The sequence below is a fragment of the Callorhinus ursinus genome, unplaced genomic scaffold (assembly GCF_003265705.2).
Source record: "Callorhinus ursinus isolate GAN/ISIS: 27379988/994484 unplaced genomic scaffold, GSC_fseal_2.0 scaffold5, whole genome shotgun sequence".
NCBI classification, from domain to species: Eukaryota; Metazoa; Chordata; class Mammalia; order Carnivora; family Otariidae; genus Callorhinus; species Callorhinus ursinus.
The window spans coordinates 21,513,988-21,531,695 of record NW_027397067.1 but is presented as its reverse complement, the minus strand read 5'-3'; the positions used below and the strand labels follow the sequence as shown (position 1 = coordinate 21,531,695).

General features: G+C 43.8%; 1 protein-coding gene and 1 pseudogene across 1 annotated transcript in view; one reads left to right on the top strand and one right to left on the bottom strand.

Annotated features, from left to right (window-relative positions):
• XKR9 (XK related 9) overlaps window positions 1-17,708 on the bottom strand; it is an 86,405-nt gene that overhangs the window by 68,317 nt on the left and 380 nt on the right. The gene's annotated exons all lie outside the window — the stretch shown is intronic.
• Window positions 12,050-14,677, top strand: LOC112823151 (nucleolar transcription factor 1-like; annotated as a pseudogene).

Sequence of the window (17,708 nt, the reverse complement as noted above, 5' to 3'; positions counted from 1 at the left end):
TCAAGTGCAGGAGCTTCTTAATTCTGCCAGTACTATACATTAGTGTCCCCTCCCTTGCAAGTCCCTCCTTGCTTACCAGAGCATGGATCAGCATGAAACTTGCTACCAACTTCCAGGAATTGTTGGAGCAGGAAAATGTACCATAATCAGTCTTTTCCTCCAATCCACGGGGTGGCGGGGGGGGCTTGAAAGGATACTTTGAACGAAAAAAAGTTCAATATTTGAAATATTGATTGTGAAAGTCCTAGTTCCAGCCACCTTGGTGCTGGGCCTTCTGAAACATTTGGAATTAAAACGGAGAATGGAGGAGGGATAGATATGTGTATTCGCTTGTGTTATGCAGAAAATATCTCTGGAAAGATACCAAAACTATAAGAAAGCTTGATCAAGGATAGGATAATCACCAGGACAGAGGTGTTTTAGCAGCCAAAAAAAAAGGTCAATAGTATTAAATGAAGACTTTTATGTGCTGTTTATGCTTATTTTACCCATTATTGGATTATACGACACTAAATTCTCAACAGTATTATCATATTGTTACTGTATATTACCAATTTTACCCTGAAGGATTGCTTATAAATGCTAACATTCTGAATCCTCAACAAATCCACATTAAAATCCATTAACATTATAGACAGTTTCAAGAAACATTAAGCATTATTCTTTTAAAATGTAATTCTATTTAGTACTATTTCTGGCAGACTTACCACATGTTTATTGCTACTCCTTTCCAAGACCCAATAAAAAAATATGTATTAAGTGTACAGAGTTATAGATTAAAAAAAAAAAAAAACAGTAAAAGCTACAAACCAGAGAAGACAGAGTGCAAGAGGGGATTGCACAGATTATAACCAAATTTTGAAAGACTACAGATAGAGCCAGGGCAGTGATACAACAATAGCCTAAAATTGCTGTAGGAGGGAAGAAAGCCAATTCACCCTACCAACCCCTTGAGAAGTTAGGGCCGAGAGGCACCAGGTGCTGCAGAAGGTGGGGGCAGTGCTCTGTTCTAAAAGAGGGTTTGTTGAAAGCTTATATGTGCAACATACCCGAGTGCTACACAGCCAGGCAACTGCTACCCCAAAAAAGAAACCAAAGTTTATTCTTAGAAGTGAAAGGCAGAAAAAAAAAAAATAAGTGAAAGAACAGTAAACTTCCATTCCCCTTTCCTTAACCTGTCCCCAGAACAGCAGTTTCCAAGTAGACGACTGCAAGGTAGAAGATTGGGAATTTCATCTCTAGAGAAAATGAATGGTACAGCCAAAAAAGAAAAAAAAAAAAAAAAAAACCTTTACATACATTTATATATGGGCCCTACAACAGAATGGCCAAATCTCCCTACAGTGAAGCCTACAATCTGAGAAACCCTCCCATACACTTACCCACACATATATATAGTTTCCAATCAGTATCTCTTAATATAAACAGAAATCCAAAGTTCATCAGAAATGAAAGAACAAAATAAGCAAGAATAGGGAGAAAAAGACAACGTAAAAAAAAATTTAATTATTAGTATCCTTAGATGAGGGAACGTATAATTTGTAAAGCAAGAATAGGATACTATGAAAAACAGCTCTATGAAAAAACCTTGGGAAGTAAAAATATATAACCAAAACAAAGAGAAATTTTGGGAAACAGAGTTGAGAAAGTTTTTGGAAACAAAACAACAACAAAACAAAGAAAACAGAGGGGAAAAGATGGAAGACTTTGGGAGGAAACCAGGAGGTATAACATCAAAGTAATAGGGGTTCCCCAAAAACAGAACTGAAAATAGTCAGAAATTATCAAAAGAGAAATACAAGAAAATTTCCTAGAACTGAAGGAAATGAGTCTTTCCATTGAAAGGGTCTACTAAAGGCCCAGCAATGTAAAAAAGATAAAACAATCCACACTAAGTCATAACATTATAAAATTTCAGAACATCGGTGGTAAAGAGGAGATCTTAAAAGATTCTGGGTTGTGGGTATGGTGGTAGGATTGGGGGTTTGGAATCACTTAGAACGGAGCATGATCAAAACAGCACTGCCTTTTACAGTGTGTTAGGACATAATGCCTTCAAAAATCTGAGAGAGGAAATTATTTGTCCGAGAAGTTTATAACCAACCAATCAATGGTGTGAGTGCAAGGACTCAAAACGTATAGCTGCATGAACCTCTAGGGACCTGCTGGATAATGTACTCCAGAAGAACAAAAAAAGAAAGGCACACAATCGAAATAGTAAATCCAACACAGAAAAATGTCAAAAGTAAGTTCTAGGGGTGCCTGGGTGGCTCAATCGTTTAGCGTCTGCCTTCGGCTCAGGTCCTGATCCCAGGGTCCTGGGATCGAGCCCCGCATTGGGCTCCCTGCTCAGCGGGAAGCCTGCTTCTCCTTCTCCCACTCCCCCTGCTTGTGTCCCTGCTCTAGCTCTCTCTGTGTCAAATAAATAAATAAAATCTTAAAAAAAAAAGTAAGTTCTAAGACAAAGGTGTGCCCAAAACCTGCTCTAGACTGGAGCAGGAGGAAGTGGGGGCTCAGAGAGAGAGAGAGAGAGAGATCTCCAGAGGGGAAAATGGAACTGACGGATTCTCTAGTATGTTTGAGCCTTTGGGAGGAAAAAAACTGCTGGTGGTCATACAATAGCTCTACTTGAACAACTGAAACAATGACCAGTTAATAGAAAACTATACTGGTGAGGAAAAAATGAGGCAGTCATTGGATTCCAAAAAACAAAAGCTACACAAGGAAGGAAGAATTATGAAATAGTATCTGTCACTGCAATTTTACATAGGCAATAATGTAAGCACTGACTAAAAATTACGTTCTAGGATAACAGAGGAAAGGAAACGGGAGATTGAGAATGCTAAATCATCACCTCAGATAACAGAAAGTCAGTAAAGTCTAAAATTAACAAATCAGGAAATAGAAGTATAAGCATTTAACTAATGCCAGAAAAAGAATCTCAAAAGGAGAAAGAAATTGGGAAATGGTTTTCCTGTTTAGTACTATTTAATTTTTAAATTAAGTAAATAGTTTGATATAAACTAAACATTTTAATGTCAAAATACTGATATGCAACGGGTGAGTTCCAACTCTTTTAGTCCAGTGAAGCAAGCACTTTTGTCACAGAACTGTCTCCTGCAAAAATTATCAGGAATTGGAAACAATGAGAGATACGTGTTTATTTGGTTTTCTCTTAGCCCTAAGGATAACAGTCTGCAAGTTCATATTCCTTAATGGATACAAATGTCAAGCATAAAGTTTTCCCTAAGAGGAAATCCTGCCCCTCGTATCCTGGAGAACCTGGAGAATCAAGGTGAACTGGAGTCAAAGATGTCCATGGCCTTTAAAGTTTCACTGCACACGAAAGCCATCTAAAGATAACTAGACCTGAGGTCACCCGAATCCAGCAGACTGCTATTTATAGCTACATGGTAGATTCCCAACTTTGTATTCCAGCCCTAATATAGCACAGTATTAAAGATCTATCGTAGGGGCGCCTGGGTGGCTCAGTTGGTTAAGCGACTGCCTTCGGCTCAGGTCATGATCCCAGGGTCCTGGGATCGAGCCCTGCATCGGGCTCCCTGCTCTAGGGGAAGCCTGCTTCTCCCTCTTCCACTCCCCCTGCTTGTGTTCCCTCTCTCACTGTGTCTCTCTCTGTCAAATAAATAAATAAAATCTTAAAAAAAAAAAAAAGATCTATCATAGTTCAAGTTTCTCCTACTGAGATCTAAACTGAACTTAGGATTCAGTAATTAGCCAATGTAAAGAGGAAAAGACTCCACCTCTATCTCTCAGAGACTTCAGCTAACACTTTCTCTATAGTCGGTTAAGTTACCCACGACAAAATTTGCAGGAAAGCTAACACTGATATGACAGATTCTCTCACTTACATTTACTAGTGTTTTTAAGAACTTTGGGGTGGCTAATGATCCCGAAGAAGCACTCTTCTGGAGAAAATATGTTTCCAAATCAGAGGCTTCCAAATATAAGTTAGGCTGCAGCAAGCCGGGCTACATGTATATGACCTTATTTTGCGCATGAGTATGTTAATACCATGCTATCTTTGGCACTTAAGTGTTTGGAGGAAAGTGCATCTCTACCAGAAGACCAGTCAATTAGTTTTCCCATGTTTGTTGCTATGATTCCAGAAGATTTTAATCCACTGAGTATCCACTTCCTCCTTTTAGGGTGAGACTGACACTACTCCAGAGCCATATGAAGCAACCTATGCTTTTCATATTTTCCCAAGGGTTGAAGAAAAATTTTCACTAACAGAAGCTCTCTGGTTTTGTACCACAGAAGTCTTCCCAGCATACTCTGTGGAAGCAAATAATCCAGCCTCCTTCTGTTAAAACAGTTTTCAGAAAGGGTAAAAATGTCTGTCACAAATGGTATATCTAAAGATTTTATATCTAAACCTGAAACTCCCAGGAATACTCTTAGCCATCCATTCTCCCAGCACAAAATGTACTCTTGGACCACTTGCGTCCCTATCAACTGGGGCACTTGAATATTTCAAATGCACATTTCTGGGCCCTACCCAGATTGACTGAAACAGAATTTCTGAAGAGGACCAAGAAATACAATTTTTTCTATCAACCCAGATGATTCTTTTCCTACATCAACAGAATTCTAATTTAGTATTGTGTTGTTGGTTTATATTTGTCAAAGGTTCGTGTGAAATACACACAAAATCTCTGGAGTTTTTTTAATGCTATTGAGGACATTGTCTATTTTATTATTCAATGTTCTTTGGTATCCATGGAATAAAATCCATTTCAGATTTCAAAGCTAGATAAAAGGTTTTCTCTCCTGTGAACTAATATGTTTCCTTTATTAGACTAGTATTTGTCAAATTTGGCTAAACATCAAAATCACCTGGGGAAATTTTTAAAAATACACAGCTTCCCAGACCCCTTGTAAGACCCATTGTAAGACCCATTCTCCAGGTGAGAGGGGATCCATGTGATACTAATAATTAACCATGTTTCAAAAACTGTACATGGAATGATGTGTAGATAATTCACCAAGATTACTTTTTGCCTTGACTTCCTGGAAGCTACTCTTAAAACAATTTTTCTTGGAATTCAGTTCTTTTTTTTTTTAAGATTTATTTATTTATTTGAGAAGGGGGAAGGGGCAGAGGGGGAAAGAGAGAATCCCATGCAGACTCCCCGCTGAAAGTGGAGCCCAACACAGGGGCTCCATCTCAGGACCCTGAGATCATGATCTGAGCTGAAATCAAGAGTCAGAGGCTTAACTGACTAAGCCACCCAGGCTTAGCCCCAGAATTCAGTTCTTTAATATAATTATTCTCCTTTTCTTCCCCCATTTTATTACGTGTCTGTTTCAGTATTTTTTAATGAAGTTCAACTTCAGAGGAAATAATTTATAATAATACTAAACTTTGGACCAGCACATTCCTTGCAATAGCATTTAAGCCTAAAATAAATCAGTTATTAGGATTATGGTGGTAAAGAATCCGTGGGCTTAAAAGTTTCATCATTCAGATTTTATGGAGACTTCACAGGAAATCATTGTTTGAAAAACACTCTGAAAATCATTGCTATTAAAAGCCATATACATAATTAAGCTCCCAATCCCCTTTCAGCCTCTTTGCTAAGACTAAATAACATTGTTCTTCTTTCTTTTTATTCACCACCTCAAAGATCGAATCCATTTTAGTGGTGTTAACCATTACCATCATGCTGAACAATTTCCAGATGTATGCTTGAGCTTGAATCATTCACCAAAGCCCCAGGCCTAAATCCTTTGCTAACTGCAGAAACTCTTCCTTTGGCTGTCTCCCAAAGACCACACATCAATGTGAAGAAACTCAATGCAATCCACAATTTCACATTCCTGATTACTGCCCTCTCCCAACTCACACTTTGGGTAAATAGCATCTCCATCACCATTCTTCCACGCCCCACGCTAAATAAGTCCTTGGTCACTCATTCCTTTTAATCCCCACTCCACTTAGAGGAGCAGTATTTGTGCTCTAATTTGAGAATGTAGATGCAATCTGAAAACGAAAGAAAATGACAGTGGATATGAGTAATGCTCAGAAGGAGTGATAAATTGCCTAGGGAATAAATGTGCCTTGTTTCACAGGGACAAAACTAAACATTTGTTGTAGGCAGTCTCAGGGACTTTCTCTTTTCCCCAGACTAGTGCTCATGCCCCAAATCAAAATAAACTACTAACTGATTTCCCCATATGTGACCTATTCCTGTTTCCATTCATCGTGGTAGTGGTGGTACTGGTAACAGTTTAGTAATAGTATTTGTCCAATCAATTCCTCATCTGTAGAAAAGGAATAACAGTACCTAACTCAATGAGTTTTTATGAGCATTAAATATCCATAGTGTTTAGCACAGCGCTTGGTACCCAATAAATATTAGTTGCTATTATTTTTGTTGTTGTTTTTTTATTTTTATTTATTTATTTGACAAAGTGAGAGAAGGAACACAAGCAGGGGGAGTGGGAGAGGGAGAAGCAGGCTTCCCGCTGAGTAGGGAGCCCAACGCGGGGCTCGATCCCAGGACCCTGGGACCACGACCAGAGCCGAAGGCAGACACTCAATGGGTGAGCCACCCAGGCGCCCCTTTGTTGTTATTGTTAACAATATATTCACCTATTGTGATTATTTCACTTTGATTTATACCAATTAAGCTCCACAAAACACCAAATTTACTCTTTAGTAAAATCTTACATAAAATGCACATTTTTCATCTTGGGAATTAAAATTTGATGGTTGTAAAATCTTAAGTTATTTTGCTGAGCCTCTGTTTCCTTATTTTAAATAGGAATAACATTAGGTTCTAGGTTGATATGAGGTTAAAATTAATGTATATCAACAGCACCTGGGAGGTTGTAATGACCTATATACATTTTAGTTGTTTTCATCTGCGCTGTAAGCTTTGTCTTAGAGCACATAGGCTGACGAAAACAAGGAAACAGGTCCAAAGAATCCTTGGCCACTACCCCCGGACCTTGATTCTACTAGGCACTGAGCCATATACCATTTTTTGATGGCTCCAAGATATCAACTCAGTTCAACCAGTCACAAATTCCCTGAGGCATAAGGCCTTCTAATGTTAGAAGCCATTTAGGAAAGCACTTTGCACAGAAAGATGCTTTCATTAGTTCATTCTCCTCAGGTGAAAGTGATCTCCTGGGTGGCCTCCCAATTATTTCATGAAGCATCCCCCAAATCTGCTGCTGTGTTCTGCATGTGCCACCCTCCCCAGGAACCGCTTACCTACTACCATCTTCCTATTTGTTCCTGAGAACTAGAACCCTCTTGCAGCACAACAATTGTGCTAAGACCTCCTCTTCTATCTGTGCCTGCTGAGATTTTTTCAGAAATCTTTTCCTACTGTGCATCTCCACAGTCCTTGGCCATTGCCTCAAATACAAGTCACTCCATCGTCTATTACTCTCATTCGCTCATGTTCATGATGCTACTGGATTTTTCTCCCCTGATCCAACCACTTCCTGCTGTTCCTTGACCTGCAGAGCCCATGTTCTCTGGAGTACCTGTGGTGGTTCATGTTCTTATTTGCCCAACACCCCTTCCTCCACACCTTCCAGTAATAAACGCACCTACCCTAGCCACAGGGAAAAGCGGGTCACCCAAAATGGGTGAACCAAAAACTGACCCAGAAATGATCATGCTACCAAGCCAGACTGGTCTAGGTATCTCCTTGGGATTATTCTGACAGAACTTCCAAGTGACCACGTTCTCTGCCATGTAAGTGAATTCCAATTACAACAGGGAAGAATGAAGCAAGCTGAAACAAAAGACAGAAAAAAGATGTGTTGACAGTCCCAATGAGGTCAAATGCCTGGTTCTAGTTTCTAAGATCCACAACACACTCCAGATACTGAAGCTTTTTTTTTTTTCCAATCTGTTAACTTTTAGCCCAATATATCTTCTTTCAGTCACTTGCAACTAAAAGAATTACAACTAATATAATCCATCCCACTATAAATAAACTCCCCTCCATCCTCAACTGTTACACCCAAAATTCCCTTCAATAGTTGCTTTGACTGTATCATAGCCCTCCCCTCAAACCACCAATCTCCTTCAGCTCTCTTAGGAGGGGCTGACAATCCCCTCCCTCTCCAAACCATTACAGTGCCACCCTACTCCTGAAAAACCCCTGCTCCTTCAGCCATCTTTCCCTCCACCCATACTGCCATTAGTCTCCCCATTCATTCATTCATTCATTCAGAAAAGGAATCTGGCTCCCAATCTTCCTTGCATTGCCTCTCCTGATCTCATCACCCATGTGGGAGAAGCTCCACTCGCAGATCCATGACTGCCTTGTCTCTCCTGACCTTTTCTCCGTCCTTTCAGTGTGAAAACTGGTGTCCCCTCCTATGTAAGTGTAACCCTCTACCTATGTTCTGGTGGATCCCAAACCACAGAGACCTCAGGCCATCATTCCCACCTCTCCCCATCACCCCAGTGTCTTCAACCTCTCCCTCTCATCCCTCCTTCTTGTCATCTAAACATGCACAACTGTCACATCATTCAAAAGCAAACACAAAACCTACCTGGATCCTTTATTCCTCTTTAGTTACATACCCTGCTCTCTCTTCCTCTTCAAAGCTAAACTTCTTGGATGCATTTACACTCTTGTTTCCCTATCTTCACTTTGCACCACTCTCTGAAACTGATCTCTCTTCTATCAGAGAAGCTTTGACTCGGGCTCTTGATGTATTAAATAAACCAAGATGAAATAAAGTGAAATAAGTTATAGGTTAAAGGAGAGAAAGTCTACCTTGGGCCCCTTAAGCTTCCAGAGTCATAAGATCACAGCCCTAGCCCTAAGGACACAGGAGTGGTCTAGGTGGGTCACAGACTTTCATCATCTTTACCAGCCAGCCCTCCTTCAACCACCTCCAGGTGTGATGCGTCCTCTCCTGCCAGTCTTTCCTACTAGTAACAACACTGCATTATGAATTTGGTTTATTGTTTCCATAGCAGTAAAAATTATACTCAAGGAAATTATATAGTTTCCAACTATTAATGGAGTGAATTTGCTTCCTCATAGAAATATAATTTCTTCCTTATAATATGAACACAATTTTGTATTTTAGAAACTTACTGTAAATGATGTAACAATGGCATTTAAAGAGATCAATGACCTGCTTTAAAAAAAAAAAAAAGTGCTGTGTTTCTCTCAGGGCAGGACTATCCTCTGGAATGGATTAGGTTGACAATCATTGCTCCCTACAAGTTCAACATCTTCCTGCTAAGTGAAGCTCCTGGAGTAGTACTTACATGAAACAAGAATGGGTTTGGCAAACAGATCACCAGCCCCGTGACTTTGGGCAAATTGTTTAACTTCTCTGAGCCTCAGTTTCCCCATTTAAACTAAAATAATAACACCTATTTCATAGGGTTTTGGGGAAGACTAAATGCTCTAACCCATGTGAAAGCAAAATACCTGGAACATAGTAGGCATGCAACAAACAGTTCCTCATCCTTCATCCTTCTGGAATCTAGGAGAGGTGAAAATGCAACAGTCCAGCTTTCGTTCTCACTTTTTTTAGGCACCTTCTTGCGTTTCACTCTCACATCCTCTCAGAAGTGTTTTTCATCCTCGTATATAGGTCTAAGGTGCCCAACTAGAGATCTTTCAGGGCAAAGATCATCTTTCTGTTTCTTGTGTATTTCTCATAACTGTAGCAACCCTACACCAAAGATCTTCCTGGATAGACCCAAATCCATATAATCTGCCTTTTGTACTTTTCTACATCATTGGAAGTATCCTAAGAATCCCAACATCTGAGGGCCCGAGCTACATTTGCCCAAAAATCACTTATCCAGAATGTGGTTACTGTACGCTGTATAGTACTGTGGTCAGCACTGGGCTGGGCACAAAATGGCTTCCAGAGTGGGACATACCTGAGCAACCAGTCTGCTTGAAAGAAGCCTCCAGAGCCCCAAGGGCCTTGGTAAGACCATTTTCCCACTACCATGACCCAACCTGAGAGGATTCAATGGCAGTCACCCCTCCTTATAAACTCTTTAAGAGGCCAATCCTAAAAAGGAAGTTAAAATTAGAACAGATTCCCTGCTTTCCCCTACAAGACCATGAAAATAATTCCACCATGCATCAGAACACTTTCCACCTTGGTACCCTCCAGAAGCAAACCTCCAGTGTCATCCATTGTCACCATCTTCTCTTCCCCCACATGATTCTGCTCATCCCCTTGGTGACATAAACTAAAATCCAACCCCATGGCCCCTAAACCCTTCTATACTTTATCCCCTGGAACCCCAGCTGTGTAATCTGCCAAATCCTCCACACCTTCCACCACTTTATGAATATTTTCTTCACCCTCTAATGCAGTAGCCTGCTACAGCTCTAACTGCAAACTGAAACCTGCTTTCCTTAGTGCCTTGTCAAGAGGTGGCTGTTTCTTCCCTCTCGCTCCTCACATACTACCAGGGGTGGAGTGGGTGTTTTTCATGATCCTTATGGCTGATGACAGTTTTCCTCCCTCGCTCAAAAACCCCAGCTCTTCTGGAAGCCCATGCCCTCCAACTATACCACCCACTATCTCCCTGTGGCAATCATCTGCTAAACTCTCTGACTCCTCTTCATTTATGTCAGACGTTAGCACCTGGCTCATTTCCTGGCTTCCTTCCCATTCTACTCCTCCAGTCATTCTTGGTGACTGAACATCCATGTAAAAGTGTGTGTCAAGCACCCTAGCTTCCTGGTGCCTTGACTCCTCACTTCCAGTACATTCCTCCTCCATCCACCTCAGCACTCCCTCCCTTCATCATACCCTTGCCATCTCCTGGCCAATGACCAATGACAACATGTGAACTCACTCCCAGCATCCAACTCCCTGACCACTTCCCTCTCAACCAACTAGCCCCACTCCAACCATCTTCAACCCCATGGGCGCCCCCCATTCACAGGCCCTAGCACTATTTCTCTGTCCTTTGCATCTGTCAGAGAACTGGCAGGGAAGAGATGGTTATGTTCAGAAGGGTTTAGCTGGAGAGGGTTTAATGAAGCGCCTGTTCACAGAGGAGTGGGCAAGTGGAGGGAACGGACAAGAGATAGGGAAGCTCCTGATGATTAGGAATGTGGGAAGCCATTATCACCAACAGCCTGAAGAAGCCAGGGAGAGAACGAGCTCACTGAGCCCAGGGAGAGCTGAACAGAGAAGGGTTACCTGACAAGAGTTAGGACCACAGAAAAACACAGCCACTGCCAGAAACAGTAAAGCAAGGAGGAATCAAGGGACAATAAATCTCCAAAACTCTCCCGATTTTTGGCCAGTGCCTTCCCTCAGCCGAATTCAACTAGAAGTCAGAGGGCAAGGGAGCCTCAGGGATGCAGTCTGCAGAGGTCTGCCTTTCACAGCAGAAAAGGGTGGACTATAGGCTGGAGAGTGATAGAGGACTGGAGCACAACCATGCCTAACACCGTTCACTTCATTAGCCCTGCCCTCATCTGCAAACATCCTCAACATCCTTGCCCCTCTACCACACAGGCCTTGCAAAACCCAGCATTCTGCCTTCTCCACACCTGGATCCAAGCAGGGGATGTGACTGGAGACAAGTGTCACTTTGAATTTATGTCCACAAGTCTCAGGGAGGCTCTGCTTTCTGATTATGTTCCCCCAATCCATTCACCCTGCCACAGTTTTACCCCATCCTCTCTTCAAACTCCATTATACCATCCCCACTCCTGATGATTTCGTTTCATATTTTACTGAGAAATCAGAAGCGATCAAAAGAGGTACAAAATACAACTGATTTAGCATAGACTTAAATGCAAAAGCTAAAACTGTAAAGCTCTTAGGAAAAAAAACACAGGAGGAGGGTGGAGAGCCGGCACTAGCTGCACGCGGGAGCTGGGAGCAGTCTCTCGCGTGGGCAGGGGAGGGCGCACACAGTGAAGCCGGGCTGCAGGGGCGGGGGGGGAGGGGGTAGCGCACTCCCACACCCACCGACCCATTAGGTCTACTAGGGTCTTGGAAGGGTCTCCGCGAGAGTGTGGACTTGTGCCCCCCTCCCCTTTGGGGAAGGGAGGAATAGAAAGTCCCTCACCTCGCATCCCGAGTGGGGACTGGTGTTTCTCCTTAAGGGTGAGGTGGTTTTACCGCGGGTTGCCGGGCCAGCACGACCCGAGGAGGTGGCTGGAGGAGGTGGCTGGACGGCTAACGAATGAACCGAGAAGCTGACTGTCCCACAGACCTGGAAGTGGCCGCCCCCAAAGGCCAAGACCACTGGTCTCAGGAAGACATGCTGACTTTGCTGGAATGTATGAAGAACAACTTCCATCCAATGACAGCTCCAAGTTCAAAACCACCGAGTCACATATGGACTGGGAAAAAGTAGCATTTAAACACTTTTCTGGAGACACGCGCAAGCTCAAATGGGTGGATTTCTAACGAGGTGAGGAAGTTCTGAACGTTGACAGAATTGATCCTTGATGCTCAGGAACATGTTAAAAATCCTTACAAAAGCAAAAAACTCAAGAAACACCCGGACTTCCCAAAGAAGCCCCTGACCCCTTATTTCCACTTTTTCATGGAGAAGTGGGCCAAGTACGCGATGCTCCACCCTGCGATGAGCAACCTGGACCTGACCAAGATTCTGTCCAAGAAATACAAGGAGCTGCCAGAGAAGAAGAAGATGAAATATATTCAGGACTTCCAGAGAGAGAAACAGGAGTTCGAGCGAAACCTGGCCCGGTTCAGGGAGGATCACCCTGACCTATTCCAGAATGCCAAGAAGTCGGACATCCCCGAGAAGCCCAAAACCCCCCAGCAGCTGTGGTACACCCACGAGAAGAAGGCGTACCTCAAAGTGCAGCCCGACGCCGCAGGGAGGTGAAGGACTCCCTGGGGAAGCAGCGGTCTCAGCTCTCGGACCAAAAGAGGCTGAAATGGATTCATAAAGCGCTGGAGCAGCAGGAGTATGAGGAGATTATGCGTGAATATATCCAGAAGCACCCTGAGCTGAACATCAGTGAGGAGGGCATCACCAAGTCCACCCTCACGAAGGCCAAACGCCAGCTCAAGGACAAGTTTGATGGGTGACCCACCAAGCCACCTCCGAACAGCTGCTCGCTGTACTACGCCGAGCTGATGGCCAACATGAAGGACGTGCCTAGCACCAAGCGCGTGGTCCTGTGCAGCCAGCAGTGGAAGCTGCTCTCCCAGAAGGAGAAGGCTGCCTACCACAAGAAGTGTGACCAGAAAAAGAAAATCTATGAGGTGGAACTGCTCCGTTTCCTAGAGAGCCTGCCGGAGGAGGAACAGCAGCGGGTCTTTGGGGAGGAGAAGATGTTAAGCATCAACAAGAAGCAAGCCACCAGCCCAGCCTCCAAGAAGCCCTCACAGGAAGGGGGCAAGGGCGGCTCCGAGAAGCCCAAGGGGCCGGTGTCAGCCATGTTCACGTTCTGTGAAGAGAAGCGGCGGCAGCTGCAAGAGGAGCAGCCCGAGCTCTCGGAGAGTGAGGTGACCGGGCTTCTGACCCGCATGTGGAATGACTTGTCGGAAAAGAAGAAGGCCAAGTACAAGGCCCGGGAGGCGGCGCTGAAGGCCCAGTTGGAGAGGAAGCCGGGCGGAGACCGTGAGGAACGGGACAAGCTGCCAGAGTCACCCAAGAGAGCTGAGGAGCTCTGGCAGCAGAGCGTCATCGGGGACTACCCGGCCCGCTTCAAGAATGACCGGGTGAAGGCCTTGAAAGCCATGGAGATGACCTGGAACAACATGGAGAAGGAGGAGAAACTGACGCGGTATTAAGAAGGCAGCCCAAGACCAAAAGCGAGACGAGTGAGGTGCGGGCGCCCCCCGCTGCTGCAAACTCGTCCAAGAAGATGACGTTCCACGGAGAACCGAAGAAGCCTCTCAGGAACGGTTACCAGAAGTTCTCCCAGGAGCTGCTGTCCAACGGGGAGCTGACCACCTGCCACTGAAAGAGCGCATGGTGGAGCTAGGCGGTCGCTGGCAGCGCATCTCCCAGAGCTAGAAGGAACACTACAAAAACTGGCAGAGGAACAGCAGAAGCAGTACAAAGTACCCCTGGGCCTCTGCGTCAAGAGTCTGTCTCCCCAGCACCGGGCAGCATATAAAGAGTACACCTCCAATCAACGCGAGAGCATGACCAAGCTGCGAGGCCCAAGCCCCGAGTCCAGCCCAAGTCGGAGTCCGAGGAGGACGCGGAAGAGCACGAGGAGGAGGCGGAAGGGCACGAGCAGGAGGCGGAAGGGCACGAGCAGGAGGCGGAAGAGCACGAGGAGGACGAGCACGAGGAGGACGCGGAAGACCACGAGGAGGCAGCGGAAGGGCACGAGGAGGAGGCGGAAGGGCACGAGGAGGCGGAAGGGCACGAGGAGGAGGCGGAAGGGCACGAGCATGAGGCGGAAGGGCACGAGGAGGAGGCGGAAGGGCACGAGGAGGACGAGGATGAAGAGGAGGAGGACGATGGGAATGGGGACTCCTCTGAGGATGGCGGGGACTCCTCCGAGTCGAGCAGCGAGGACAAGAGTGAGGACGGAGTTGAGAACGAGGAGGACGACGAGGATGAGGACCAGGAGTCTGAGGGCAGCAGCCCCAGCTCCTCTTCCTCGGGGGACTCCTTGGACTCTTATTCCAACTGAGGCTCGGTCCCTACCCAGGGCTCCCCTCCCCAACTGATCACCTTTGTTTCTCCCACATGTTCTGTCCCCTGCCCCCTGGCCTCCCCCACAGGAGTAAATCTTTGTCGCCTTCCGTTACATAATGATTTCTTTTTTTTTTTTTTTAAGATTTTATTTATTTATTTGAGAGAGAAAGAGCAGAGTAAGAGAGAGAGAGCACAAGTGGGGGGTTGGCAGAGGGAGAAGCAGGCTCCCCGCTGAGCAGGGAGCCCATGCAGGACTCCATCCCAGGAGTTACATGTTACCACTCACTCTCTGAGATCTTGACCCAAGCAGAAGGCAGATGCTTGGGACTCCATCCCAGAACTCTGAGATCTTGATCCGAGCAGAAGGCAGATGCCTAACCGGCTGAGCCACCCAGGCGCCCCTAAGCAGTGATTTCTTAGTACACAAAGAGCAAATGATAAAAGAAAACACAGATCAATTGGGCTTCATCAAAATTAAAAACTTTTGTGCTTCGAAGGACACCATCAAGAAAGCAGAAAGACAGACTAGGAGAAAATATTTTCAAATCATGTATCTGAAAAGGGACTTGTATCTAGAATATATTTTAAAAACTCGTAATTCAATGAATTAAAAAAAAAACAATATATAGCAAAGGATTTGAAGAGATATTTTTCCAAAGATATACAAATGGTTAGTAAGCACATGAAATGGCTACTAATCAAGAGCATTAGTAGAGAAATGCACATCTAAGACACAATAAGATTCTACCTTACACCACTGGGATGGTAAAAATTAACTGAAAGAAAATAACAAATGTTGGAAAGTTTGAGTAGAAACCGGAACCCTCAGACATTGCAGTGGGATTGTAAAATGGTGCAGCCCCTTTGGAAATCAGTCTGACAGGTCCTCAAAAAGTAAAGCATAAAGTTGCCATGTGACCAGCAACTCTAGGTTTACACCCAAAAGAACTGAAAACAAGCGTTCATATAAAACTTACACACTAATGCTCACAGCAGCATTGCTCACAATCACCAAAAGGTGGAAACAAACCAAACGTCTATCAACTGATAAATGGATAAAGAAGATGAGATATATCCATACAATGGATATTATTTTGCCCATAAAAAGGAATGAAATACTGATACGTGCTACAATATGGATGAACCCCAAAACCCTCACTTATCTTAAGTGAAAGAAGCCAGTCACAGAAGACCACAATTCTATGTATATGAAATGTCAGAATAGGCAAATCTAGAGAGGCAGTAAATCAGTGGTTGCCAAGGGCTGCCAAGACCGTGAGGGAAAATGGAGAGTGAGTGGTAACATGTACAGGATTTTTTTGGAGGGTGATAAAAATGCTCTAAAGTTAGAATATGGGGATGGCTGCACAACTTTTTTAATGTTCTAAGAACCACCAAATTGTAACTTGAAATAGGTGAACTGTGTGATATAAATTATAAAAAATACAAAATTTTCACTTAAAATTTTAAAATTTGTTTTCAAAAAATACAATTGAATCCTAAGAGACAGAATGCCTAGATCAGTCACAGAAGTCAGCAAAGGTTTCAAAGAGATCACAGATGAATGAGACCTGAAGGCACAAGTATGCTGGGAGTATGCTGGGTGTATGAAGAAGATAGGAGAAAACATTCCAGACAGACGCAGCAACAGGCTAAAGCTGCAGGGAGCATGGGAAAAGAGCGTGATCTAGAGTGTACAGTATGTGGAGTCGGAAATGCTCACACTGAGATTGGGTTTGAGCCTGTCTGGGTAGGCAGGGGTCAAATCACGAAGGGCTGTTTTGTCCTGCTAGATTTCCATGAAGGAAGAGGAAAACCAACCAAAAAATTTTGAACCTGTTAGATGCATCATTCTAATGTAAAAACTGAAAGGTGATTTGGAGGTAGGTCAAACTAGTAATCATTTGACCAGAAAGGAGAACAGTAATGGCTAACGTGTAGAGAGCCCTAACTCTCTACTAAGCACTTTCCTGGACTCATCTCATGTAATTGCATTGCATTTAATTACAATCATCTTCTCTTTATAGATGATAGCTTCATAGCTTGGTCCCTTGCCTCCTTTAGGTCTTCAGGCAAATGTAACTTCCCTGTGCTTTCCCTATTCCCTTTGCTTTATTTTTCTCCAGGACCCTCATCTCAACATGTTTCACTTTCTAAATCCTGTTTAAAGATCCTCTCCCCTCTCTAGAATGAAAGCTCCTAAGAACAGGTTAATTTGTATTTTTCCTTCAGTTCTGTATCCCCAGTGCCTAGCATATGGGTAGACCCTCAGTATTTTTTGAGTAAATGAATACATAAATAAATGAGGAAATCGAGTCTCAGAGATTAAGTAACTTGTCCACGGTCATTCAGGTAATAAGTGGCAGAATTCTGACTCAAAAACCCATCATCTTAAACCACTCAGCAATTCAACAAAGTTGTAATTTTGTAGGTAAAATGTAAGTCTCCTCCTGAGGCTGTGGCAGCGGTAAGGGGGAAAAGGAAGCCTGAATTACCTGAGCGTGATAATAGTTTGGATGTGGAAGGATGTTGAAACGTATCAGTCCAGGATGATTTTAGTTTCTAGATTTGGCAAATGGGTAAAGAATGGTGCGATTTAAGAGAAAGAAGACAAAGGAGTCTTGGTTTGGGTCGAAAGATGAAAGAGGAAGATCTGTCTAGTCCACAAACCTTTTTTTACCATCTCTCTAGATTACTAAGAAATGTTAATAAGTATCAAGCAAGTAAACCCAAACTAATCCTGATGGTCTTCAGTGAGAGGCAGGGAGGGATGGGGATGGGTAGGTGGGACGGAATAGGAAGTGTTCTTTTTAAAGAAGAAAAAATAAACTAGCTCAAGCTTTCAACAAATGTTTTGTTTTGTTTTGTTTTGTTTTAGTCCCCAGGAGTGTTTAAAATAACTCTGAAGTTAATTTTTAAGATGCTAAAACTGAAGCCTGGGTGGCTCAGTCATTAAGCGTCTGCCTTCGGCTCAGGTCATGATCCCGGGGTCCTGGGATCGAGGCCCATGGGGCTCCCTGCTCTGCGGGAAGCCTGCTTCTCCCTCTCCTGCTCCCCCTGCTGTGTTCCCTCT